Genomic DNA, 12671 nt, shown 5'->3' with positions numbered 1-12671 from the left:
TGTTACTTATTTTGAAAAAAAAACCCAAATAATTTTGAAGCCATTTAGAACTAGAAATTCAATGTTTGATGTTTATGTGGCACTGTTTCGGCTCTCACCCAAAGTTTCCATTTAAGAAAAATGTCATGTTCTCACCCAATGACCCCATATTTTTTTACATTTTGCACTCTCCGAATGCCCCTTACTGTGAAAGTGTAAGCCCTACATTTATATATACATTTCATATTGAAGTGTCCCGGGGGTTGCCGATTTGATTTGCCGACAAACTATTCATCGAGCTCAGAGGTACCTTTTGTTCAGGACAAACAGGTTCCGCTATTAAATCGGTAATTGACCTGACAGTGTTTTAACGTAGGCATATACTAGCCAGGCTACGGTGAAGTGATCAAAAGAATCTCTTGTGAAAGCGCCCACTTGAGCGAGAGGAACCTTTTGTTCCCCGTGAGCCCACGAGTGTGACTAAGTCTTCGACAGCACATAAAAGCACACTTTACAGTTATACCCACCTTAATTTAGACGCCTCGTTTAAATAAATTCAATAGAGTTGCTGATCGAATGCCCGTAACAACGTGGCGTGGCTGAGGTAGGGCCTATAATCGTGTCTTATTTCGCAAATAGTCAAATGGGTTTCTTCTGTCACCCAAAGACCCCATATTTACACAACCGAGCCACGGCTGTGTTCTGTATCTTACTCAGGATCGTCTTGCTTTCTTCTGTCAACCTTTACATTTGCTTTGGCACTGACATGCTTACGTATGGTCACAACCATCATTGACCATGCCCCTACATGTCACATGAAAATTGTTGGTCAAAGTCACGCAGGTGTCATAGGGGTCAAAAAGTGATTTCAGCTCAAAATGCACCTTCTCCCACAAATTACGTAGGACAGTGACGTCATTTGCACACATGCATCATCCAGTTTCTAAAAGTTCTTCACAGAATCGGGATCAAAGGTCATTAAGGAGTCACTACCGGTATCAAACGAAATACCTTTGAAAATGCATCTTCTTTCACAAACTACGTAGGACAGTGACGCCACTTGTACACACGCATTGTTATTACCCAGTGTCTATGGAGTGTACGCAGATTTGGGGTCACTGGGGATGGGGTCGCCCGAGAAACGAAACTAGTTACGCTTATATGACGTCATCAATCTTTTGGTTTGTTTCTTTAGAAAGTGCAAGTTTACATTGTTTTTTGCAATATTCTTGGCAATACATCCGATTTTATTTTGTGGGAAGGATATAAATTAAGTGACCGCTTGGGGCCTATAGGTTCGAATTTCAACCAATCCAATCACGAAGCTCCCGTGGGCAAGTGGCAAAGGCGCAGTTCTTGTTCTGAGGTCCTGTTTTCGATTCTTGGGCGGGATAACTTTTTCTGCTTGTCTTCTTTATTATTTGCGATTATTGTGCAAATAAATTGTGCAAGTGAAATTAGAAAATACCGTTGTGACATATTGCTTAAATCAACGTCACGGGCACAGTCTTAGCTCTCAATTACCGTTTGTTTTGTTCAATTTCCTTTTTTAAATCTCGAGATATGTTTAGTTAACAACGAAAGGGTAAAATCACAATTGTGCCACTTTTACTAGGGAATAGGGCTGTACATGTAAATCAATGATAGCTGATGTTGATGCGTCTAATGCACTCACCCTCGGGGCTCGTGTAGCCTATATTAGACGCATCTACATCAGCCCGCGTGCATTATTCTGTCTAATGTTATTAATTTGTCAAATTTCATGAACTTGTCTATGTTCATTAACCTAAAAGTGCATGTGCAATATTTATTTGTCTTTTAACATAGGCCTACATGCCTTGAGTACCAAAAAGAACAGTATTTACCATGATAAAATCATTGACACGCACATGTATTTAATTTGACAGCAGAATGTGAAATATTTATTTATCTTTTAATTTGTCGTAAGTGGGAAAAGAGAATCATTATACCTGTATCATGATAAAACAGTAAAAACAGTAAAAACAATTTTGTATTGTTGTGTAATTGATGCATTCTTTTGATTTTACGGAGGAACTCCTGATAAACTTGATGCTGTCATTGATCTACATGTACAGCCCTATTCCCTAATAAAAGTGGCACAATTGTGATTTTACCCTTTCGTTGTTAAGGGGGTACTACACCCCTGGCCAATTTTGTGCCTTTTTTTGAATTTTTCTCAAAAATTATATCGCATTGGTGACAAGTAAGATATGTATATTATAGGGACAAAGACTACAACTACTGCACTGAAAATTCAGCAACTCAAGGCAAGTAGTTATTGATTTATTGATCAAATATTGGTTTTCCCTCATTTCTGACTGTAACTCCACAACTGTTGTCTGTGCTGAAATAAAATTTCCAGTGCAGTAGTTGTTATATATAGTCCTTGCCCCTATAATATACATATTTTTTTTTTTTTTTTTTTTTTTTATTCCCTGTGCTTGGAACTGATGGAGGGAGAAAAGACAAACATAATGAGCCATCAGTTCCCAACGATCATGAACAATAATTACATAATCAAAATATTCTTTTGAGCAACAGGTACAAAGAGAGACAGACGAGGCAAAGACTATGGACGAAGACAACGAACACTCACACTCATACAAAACATACAAAAGGACAGAAGACAAACAAGAAAAAAAAAAAAGGATTCATATTCTACTCACACACTTAAAAAAAATCTAGCCATGATATATACATAATATACATAATATAAAAGTTACTTGAAAAAAAACCACAATCAAATTTTATCGATGTCGAAAGAAAACTTTTTAAAGTGCTTGCCAAGATTGCCATTTTTCTCAGCAATTTTGTACTCAATGTTGAATTTAAGCTTAACAAACTTGCGGAAATTCTGAAGAGAAGGAGCCACCTGTTGAAATTTGCATCTATGAATATAAAATTTAAGAAAGAGAAATAAAAAGTTAATACCAGTACTATGAGGAGAGACGTCCTTAGTAACTCCAAATAATCTCTCAAATGTGGAAAAGGTTTGATTCTCCTTAGTGATAGCATTGATGAAAACCAAGAGATTATCCCAAAGAGGAGTGATAATAGTACATTCACAAAATAAATGCACAAGGGTTTCGGTGGACCTGTCACAAAAGAAGCAATTGGGAGATGTAATTCTGCCTATCTTATGCAGGAATTCATTTGTACAAATAGCCCTATGGAATATTTTGAAGTAAAAAGATTTGATTTTAGTATCCATAGAACATTTGAAATTGTTGGCATGAATATCGGACCAATTAATGTCGTCCTGAGCTACATCACAGGATTCTGTCCAAATTTTTTCAGCATGATCAGCTTTACTACAGGATTTTAGAACAGAGTAGCAATGACGAGTTGCCTTGTCAGCTTTGATCAGGCCCTCAACAATGTCATCAAATATATTCACATCAATATTAGGAGGATTGTAGAACCAGTCAAGAAGGATACCATTCATAAGGGAATTATACTTTCTCCTATGTTTGATGGGAATATTAAACTCGATCACAAGATCCTCAAATGTCTTAACAAAATTATAGCCCCGATCCAGATCAGCAACCGTATAAATACCCTCGTCAATCCATTCAGGATAACAAAAGAAGCTCCTGCGTTTTAGACGAATATCTTTATTCCACCACAGCAGATCCTGTAAGTGATAATCACCAAGGCCCATATTGTGCTTAATTTTATCCCTGTAAATATACCAAGTCCTGATGGTTTCAGAGAGCTGGCAGTTTTTCAAAGAGGAAAGAACGGCCTTAGGGGCATTTGCACTCCACAAGAGAGATGTGTTTTCATGGAATTTACTGAGAATGCTTAGTTCAATACATTTCCAAGCAGAGACATAACCAGGATCAAGCAATAGTTTTGCCCAAAAAAGTTTTTGAGCTTGTGAGAAAGCTTCAATGTCCACCATTCTCAAACCAGCTTCCTCATAGTCATTATAAAACAAGTTACGCTTGACACGATCATTCCTTCCTTTCCAGATAAATTTTAAAAATAAAGTGTTGACTTTCTTAAAGAAAAGCTTGGGAATGGAAATACATAAAACAGAAAATAAGTAAAGTAGTTGGGGAAGCAAGAGTGTTTTAATAACAGTTACTTTTCCAATCAAAGACAAATTTCTCATTCTCCATCAATTCAAAATCAGTTCGAGTTGGTGAAGCTTGGGAACAAAGTTGAGCTCATAAAGTGCATTTGTATTCAGAGAAAAGTTAATACCAAGACTTTTAAAAGTGTTTGACTTCCAGAGCAAACCATTGTCCTTAAAGGGTTTAAAATCACTGCCTTTAAGAGTACCAACATGAATAGCCTCAGATTTAGTCAAATTAATTTTGCATCCCGAGATGGTAGCGAAGCTTTTCAAAGTATCAAACAGGGTCTCAAAGGAAAGCAGGTCACCCTGAAGAAAACAAGTGGTATCATCAGCCACCATACTGACTTTTTTCTCAATATCACCAATAGTAATTCCTTTGATGTTATCGTTACTACGAATAGAAATAGCCAAGATCTCAATGGCACATAAAAACAAAAGTGGGGAAATTGGGCAACCCTGAAAAATGCCATGAGTCATTGGGATTGCTTCTGAAAGGAATCCATTATTGATAACATAGCTGGATCTATTTGAGTAAAAAGTCCTAATCCATTGGACGAAGGTTTCACCAATATTGAAACGTTTTAAAACCTCAAAGAGATAGTTGTGTTCAACACTATCAAATGCCTTTTCAATGTCAGGGTAAAACAATTGAACCAGGCATATTATTGACATCACAATAGTCAATCAGATCAATAATGGTGCGAATGTTGCTTCCAATATTTCTACCCTTCATGAAACCAGTTTGGTCCTCATGAATCAAAGTCTTCAGGCAAGATTTGAGTCTTTCAGCCATTAGTTTAGCAATAATTTTATAGTCTGTGGTCAGCAGAGAGATTGGACGATGGTTTTTGATAAAAAGAGGATCTTGTTCCTTTTTTGGGAGAAGAGTAATCACTCCATTCCTCTGAGAGTTGGACATAGTACCTTGCTGGAAAGAGAAGTTGTATGCCTCAATTAGCAAATCACTAATATCATTGAAAAAGACCACATAAAATTCAACTGGAAGCCCGTCAAGACCGGGCGTGCGATTTAATTTCAATTGCTTCAAAATATTAAGGATCTCTGATTTAGTAATAGGCTTTTCAAGGTTAGATTTCATATTTTCAGACAATGTTGGAATAGTCAGTTTATCTAGGAAAACTTTCATTTCCTTGTCTGATTCCTCGGAGTTCTGAGAAGAGTATAAAGTACTATAGAAGGAGTGAAGTTCCTTTAGAATAGCCTTTTGATTTGAGATGAGCAAATCCTCCTCATTTTTTAATAAGCGGATATTTTTCTTCTCAAATGCACGCTTCTCAAGACCACAAAAGTATTTAGAACTTTTTCACCAAATTCAGTCCATTTCATTCTTGATCTCACAATGAGACCAGCAGTTTCAAGGTCCAAAATAGAGTTCAAGTCCCCTTCCAGTTTACTCAAAGTGTCCACCAAAGAGGCCAACTCAGTACGATTCCTCACATTGTTGGAATCATCACTGATATCATTGGAAAGAGCTGATATGTCCTGCTTTACCTTATCAATCTTAGCCTTAAGATCATCTTTGGACTTCATTCTCTCTTTCTTTTCCTGCTGCAATATTGAATACAATGTCCTGTAATAACACACTTCAAGGAGTCCCAGATAACATTAGGATTACAAGAGGAGTTATTATGAATATCCTTGAATTCTTGAATCTTACCCTTAATGAATTCAATGAAATCAGCATCATGTTTAAGGTAATGACAGTTGAGCTTCCAAAAGCCCTTACCTTTATCTGGATCACCAGTAGATAAATTACAAGTGACGATAGAGTGATCCGAATCAATACCCGAGATAATATTTGAACCACTGGCATTATCTGCAAGATCACTGGAAACAAAAACATAATCCAGTGTAGAGAGAGCAAGAGGATTTTGTTGGTGTCTAGTGTATGTCCTGGAGTCAGGATTTTCTACCCGCCAAACATCAATGAGATTAAATTCGTCAATCAAGCTATCAAAAGCATTACGAGCATTGATATTACTATGGGAGGTACGAGAACCTTGGTAGTCCTTTGGGCCAAGAGCCAAATTCATGTCCCCAGCAATCAGAAGCTGAGAAGAAGCACCCATGTTGTCCAATTTAGAAAACATATCATAAAAAAAGGCAGGGTCATCTTTATTTGGCGCATATATATTAACCATATACAGATGAAATTTGTCAATCAAGACATCCAAAATTAAGAATCTACCTTCAGGTTCCTTGGTAACAGAATTCACTGTGAGTGACCGAGAAGATTTAATGAGAACTGCCACCCCTCTACTGTTGGATGCATAACTGGAAAACCAGGAATGGCCACCCCACTGAGATGCCCACAAATTCTCGTCACTTTCTGTAGAGTGGGTTTCCTGCAAGAAAACAATGTCATCATTTCTCTTATGAAAATAATTAAAGACTTTTTTCCGTTTAAAGTTATCTTGAAGGCCCCTACATTTGAAGGAGCTAAATTTTAAAGCCATATTATGATAAGATGAAAATTATTGTAAACAAAATTGAAAATAAACATGGCTAGCGAGTAAAAACTACAATATGAACCCTCATCAAAAACACAAACACACAGACACAAAACAAACACAACAATAAAAACAATCATCCACCCGTGACAACCTAACATCAGTTAGAACTTCAAGGAGGCACACAGTCCTAACCCGCTGGAATGGCCAAAAGCCTATCAAAAATAACTATTCTCACATCGACTTTTTTCTTCATGAAAATCAAAATCAACAGCAATAAAAAAAGTCATGAGATTCTCAGCAAAGAGAATAATTATAGTTCGCTTTTCAGCTAACTGTTTATGGCTTTGCTGCATACACTTTCACCTGACCACTTTCCCAGTATTTCAGTACTGCAGGGTACACGAAGAATGGGCGTTTGCCATCTTCCTTCAGTTTCTTCAAAGTAGGGAGTAGATCTTTCCTCTGCTGCTGTATTCTGCGACTGAGGTCGTCTTGAATGAACAACTTGCTGTCGTTGTACTTGTGGGTTTTGAAAACTGCAATTGCAGCCTTGTGGAAACCAACTTTTTCCATGTAAGTTGCGAAAAGGATGTGGATAGGTCTTGGCTTGCCATCACCTCGAGCAGGACCAGTAGGAGTACGGTGTGCACGCTGGAAAGCTGGTGTTTCTGGCAACTTCAGGAAATCTTGCGAGAAGGTTTTCAAAAAGTTAATGCAGTCAGAAGGGTTAGACTCTGAACTTTCTGGAATGTTGTATAGAACTAGATTTATACCCGCATGCGAAGCATGGACGGGTATATTGCCATTCTATGGTTTCTTCTCCATCTCCTCCTCCTTCTCCTCCTTCTCCTCCTATCAAACACATCATTCTGTCAAGGCTAGCGCTAAAACTACAAGGGCCCCAGAGCCCATATGTGGTACACTTATGGGCCCTACCCCGTAGATGTGCCTTTTGCCCATCTCGACCCCAGCGGTCCAAGGTCACGGGCCCCAGGGGCCCAAAGGTAAAAACACTAACCATGCTGTTTCTCATCAGATGAAGCAGCCTCAGGGCCCTGAGTTGGAACACTGATAGCCTTAGGGTTACTCTATAAATACAAGTATACATGAGCCCCATATGTTATATATTATGGGCCCCAGGGGCCCAAATGTTAAAAATAAGGGGCAACAGATTGACAAGCCTAGCTCTAAAGCTACAAAGGCACTAGGGCTCATATGTTGCACATGTATAAGCCCTAAATTGTAGATGTGCCTTTTGCCCATTTTGGCCCCAGATGTACAAGGCTAGAGGCCCCAGGGGCCCAAATGTTAAAGCAAAGGGCCGGCCGTTTCTCAGCAAATCAAGTAGCTACAGGGCTCAGATTTGGTACACAGATAGGTCTTTAGTATTATATTGTCATATGTATATATGAACCCCATATGTTACATAATATGGGCCCCTGGGCCCCAAACGCTAAAACATAGGGCCGGCCGTTACTCTGTAAATAAAGCAGCTTTAGGGCTCAGAGTTAGTACACAGATTGCACCTGAAAATCACATTATTATATGTACATGTGAGCCCCATATATTACATTATATGGGCCCCAGGGCCCCAAACGCTAAAACATAGGGCCGGCCGTTACTCAGTAAATAAAGCAGCTACAGTGCCCAGCTTGCGTCTACTGATATCACTAGAGAATTAAACTTCAACATAATATCCATGGGCCTCATAAGTCAAATATTATGGGCCCTAGGGCCCCAAATGTTAAAACAAAGGGCCGGCCGTTTCTCATCAAATAAAGCAGCTTCCGGGCTCAGAATTTGTACATGTACACAGTAGCACCTGAGAATTATATTGTTACTAACACTCACATACCCCCCCCCCACCCCCACACACGTAGGACTAAACAGACATATCCGTATTATAATTATTAATATGCTAATTGGAAATACCAGCGTGAAGCGTTAAGGCTGTTCCAGTTAAATTACATATTATTGGCTGTTCCATTTAATTTACATACTCCCTCTGAAATGGTCCCAAAATAGGCTGTTCCGTTTAATTTACATACTCCCTCTGAAATGGCTGTTCCATTTAATTTACATACTCCCTCTGGAATAGTTCCCCTTATCATATTGCATAGCCTCACTGTGAGTAAGAGATACTGACAACGTAGGACTAAACAGACAAATCGTATTATATCACAATTGGAAATACCAGCGTGAAGCGTTAAGGCTGTTCCAGTTAAATTACATACCCATTGGCTGTTCCATTTAATTTACATACTCCCTTTGAAATGGCCCAAAAAAAGGCTGTTCCATTTAATTTACATACTCCCTCTGAAATGGCTGTTCCATTTAATTTACATAAGTTTCACCCTAATCATATTGCATAGCCTCACTGTGAGTAAGAGATACTGACAACAGCAACCTATGGAGAGTAAGAGAGACGACTCCCCTGGGAGGGGACTTTTTACAATTTCTTTTAAGTGCTACGACAGTGCGACCTACATTCAACTAAAGCTTGTGACTTGGACTTTCACTTTTTACACATTTTCTGCCCAATTGGGCGACTTTTTACAATTTCTTTATTTTAAGTCCTCGGCAAATAAGGACTGTAAGTTTTGGTACACCGATAACATGCGGGTATAGCCGTATTAGTGTACAAATATATAGCCTTCTAGTGTTCCTTCTCCCTCTGTTCTCCAAGTCGTCGATTTTCTCCCACAGACAAGCGAACTCTTTATTAACTTCTTCAAACTTGTTCTTTGTACTGTCCATGTGGAATTGTAATCCATTTCTGCTCTGGTGGCTTGAATCAGGTTGTAGAACCTTTCTTCGAATTTGGTGAACCATACTGGGGCTTCATCATTGTCAATCTCAGTAAGCTTATTAGGCCTAGGCCTAGCCCTAGCCTGCTCAGACATGTCTTCCGAATTCTGCATCAGTTGCTCACCACGGGAAGCGTCATCATCATGAAAATCTAAGGATTTCCGTGATTTCTTTGCCTCGGACTGGTTCTTTTTTGCAGATTCTGGAGATTTGGTGTTTCGTTTAGATTTTGGAGGCATGTTGGTGCTAAGAAGTAGAATAAAACCTTAAAAAATGTAAATTTTAGTGTGCAGCTCCACGAAGTTAACGTTTACGTGGCGGCGCTCATCACACAAGTCTCTCAAAAACCATAATATACATATCTTACTTGTCACCAATGCGCTATTATTTTTGAGAAAAATGCCAAAATAGGCACAAAATTGGGCAGGGGTGTAGTACCATATCTCGAGATTAAAACAAACAAATTGAATAGAACAAACAGCATTTGAGAGCTAACTACGCCCTTGACATTGGAGTAAGCATTATGTCATAACGGTATTTTCTACTTCCCATAGAGGGCGTTTTACATTTGCCCATTTTTTGTTGAGACAGGCTGTATATTGGCAAATCCACAGCTACGTGACAAAGAAGATTAAACTTATACTGCGGAGGGTGCTTGAGGAAGTTATATCCTCTGTAATATTGACATTTTTGGGTAAAAATTGGGGTAAAAATCACATAAAAAGTATGTTTTTCAACCAAAATATCTGATGTCATATATTGAAATGTTTCACTTAATCCCATATCAAGAATTATGTAGCATTGTAAGCGCTACATCTGTGCCAAATTTGGTGTATTTCCTATTAAAGAATGTAGGATTTCTCCCATATATTGCACAGTGCGGCATGACGATGGTGATAAAGGATTCATGTGTTATGTTGCCTTTGCACTGTAAATTAGACACATGCCGTTTTCGTCCATTTTCAGTAATAGAAATGGCATGCAAAAACGAACCAAGCTAAGTAGGAGACATGTGTGGCATTGTACTGGCAGAGATACAAGATAAAGGCCTGCTTTTACGCTGTGATCAAGTTCAAAATTGCTCGGACTTTGTTAAATACAACAATAATGGGATCATCTAGTCATTGAAGGATTCAGAAAAGGTATAGGCCTATAGTTTTACCTATTATTTAACGGTTAAGGAGTTATGGGCAAATCCCATATTTATGACGTCATAGGCCAAATTTTGGCTCCACAGGGGCAAAAATGAAAATTGCTCAAACTATTTGATTTGCCTTGAGAAATCGGAAGTAGAATAGTTTTCCCTATGTTTCGTTGCGTCGATAATAAAGCAAAACACTGAAAAAATGGGCTATAAATAGATTTTCCCACCATTTTTGGGAGGGACATATGAGCTATTTTTCTTAAAATATGTTCATCTAGTCAAATCCACAGAGAAACAAAGGTATCCTCTGAATGGTCACGGATCGTAAGAAAACGGCTCTACTATTTTGCCCATAACCCCTTAACAGACGGTAGGGGAGAGCGGGGAGTGTTCGCCCTAGGGGCAGGTTCCCCACCCCTTGTTTCTCAGCACTATGGCTATCGGGGAATTTGGTGATGGTAAAATTACCATAGGTCTTTATAAACTTCTCATATTAGCTACGAGACATATTAGGGACATGTTCATAGAACTGCAAGAAAAAAAAAAAAAAAATACACCAACAAGTATTTTTTTTCTTGCATTACTAATACTAGGCCTAATGTTGTATTATCATTGTATACATAAATACACAGTGGCGTGTGCAGCACATTGAAAATGGGGGGGGGCAGTTCCCCGAATGGAGTCTGATTTAGGTGTGTAAGGTGCGGTTCAGCGTTTCCCCCGAATTTCCCCCGAATTATAGGCCTACATATGGCTTTAAGGCATAATATGGGCCGACTCAATTCTTCTCCCTTCTCTCCGTTCTTCTTTACACAGCCGTTGACGTTAGTCACGGCTGTGTCTTTTTTCTTACAGGATCTTCTTCTTTACACAGCCGTTGACGTTAGTCACGGCTGTGTCTTTTTTCTTACAGGATCTTCTTCTTCTTCTTCTTCTTTCTTTCTTCTGTCGACCTTTACATTTGCTCTAGCACTGACATGCGTTCACCGATTTTGACCTAACTTAGTCACAATCATCAATGACCATGCCCCTACATGACACATGAAATTCGTAGGGTCAAAGGTCAAGTAGGGATCACAGGGGTCAAAAACGTGATTTCAACTAAAAATGCTACTTCTCCCACAAATTTCGTAGGACAGTAACGCCACTTGCACACATGCATTGTTATTACCCAATGTCTGTAAATCATACACAGATTTGAGGTCAAAGGTCATTAAGGGGTTACTTCCGGTATAAAACCAAATTGCTTCAAAAAAATTTCTTAGCTAAGAAAAACATAGGAGAGTGACGGTATGTGCAAACATGAATTATACTTACCTAATGTATATGAGGTATTTTTTTGATTGGGGTCAAATGTCATTAAGGGGTCATTTCCGGTATAAAACGAAATACTTTCAAAATGCTACTTCTCCCACAAATTACGTAGGACGGTGACGCAACTTGCACACATACATTGTTATTACCCAGTGTCTATGAATCGTAAACCGATTTGAGGTCAAAGGTCATTAAGGGTCACTTCCGGTATAAAACCAAATTCCTTCAAACATTTTTATTAGCTAAGAAAAACATAGGAGAGTGACGGTATATGTGTACACAAGAATTATGTTTACCTAATGTATATGTGGTATTTTTTATTTGGGGCCAAAGGTCATTAAGGGGCCACTTCCGGTCCAAGACGAAAAACATTCAAAATGTCCCTTCTGTCACAAATAACATAGCAGAGTGATACTATGTGTGTACATACATTGACATAAGCCAATGCCTATGGGGTTTTCGTAGATTTGGGGGTCAAAGGTCATTAAGGGGTCACAATTCTTTCTTTCTTTCTTCTGTCGACCTTTACATTTGCTCTAGCACTGACATGCGTACACCGATTTTGACCTAACTTTGTAACAATCATCAATGACCATGCCCCTACATGTCACATGAAATTCGTGGGGTCAAAGGTCAAGTATGGGTCACAGGGGTCAAAAACGTGATTTCAACTCAAAATGCTACTTCTCCCACAAATGTTGTAGGACAGTAACTCCACTTGCACACATGCATTGCTATTACCCAGTGTCTTAAAATCATACACAGATTTGAGGTCAAAGGTCATTAAGGGGTCACTTTCGGTATAAAACCAAATTCCTTCAAAAAGTTGTATTAGCTAAGAAAAACA

The sequence above is a fragment of the Amphiura filiformis genome, chromosome 4 (genome assembly GCF_039555335.1).
Source record: "Amphiura filiformis chromosome 4, Afil_fr2py, whole genome shotgun sequence".
Classification (NCBI taxonomy): domain Eukaryota; kingdom Metazoa; phylum Echinodermata; class Ophiuroidea; order Amphilepidida; family Amphiuridae; genus Amphiura; species Amphiura filiformis.
The sequence above is the reverse complement of the archived record's forward strand: the minus strand, read 5'-3'. Positions refer to the sequence as shown.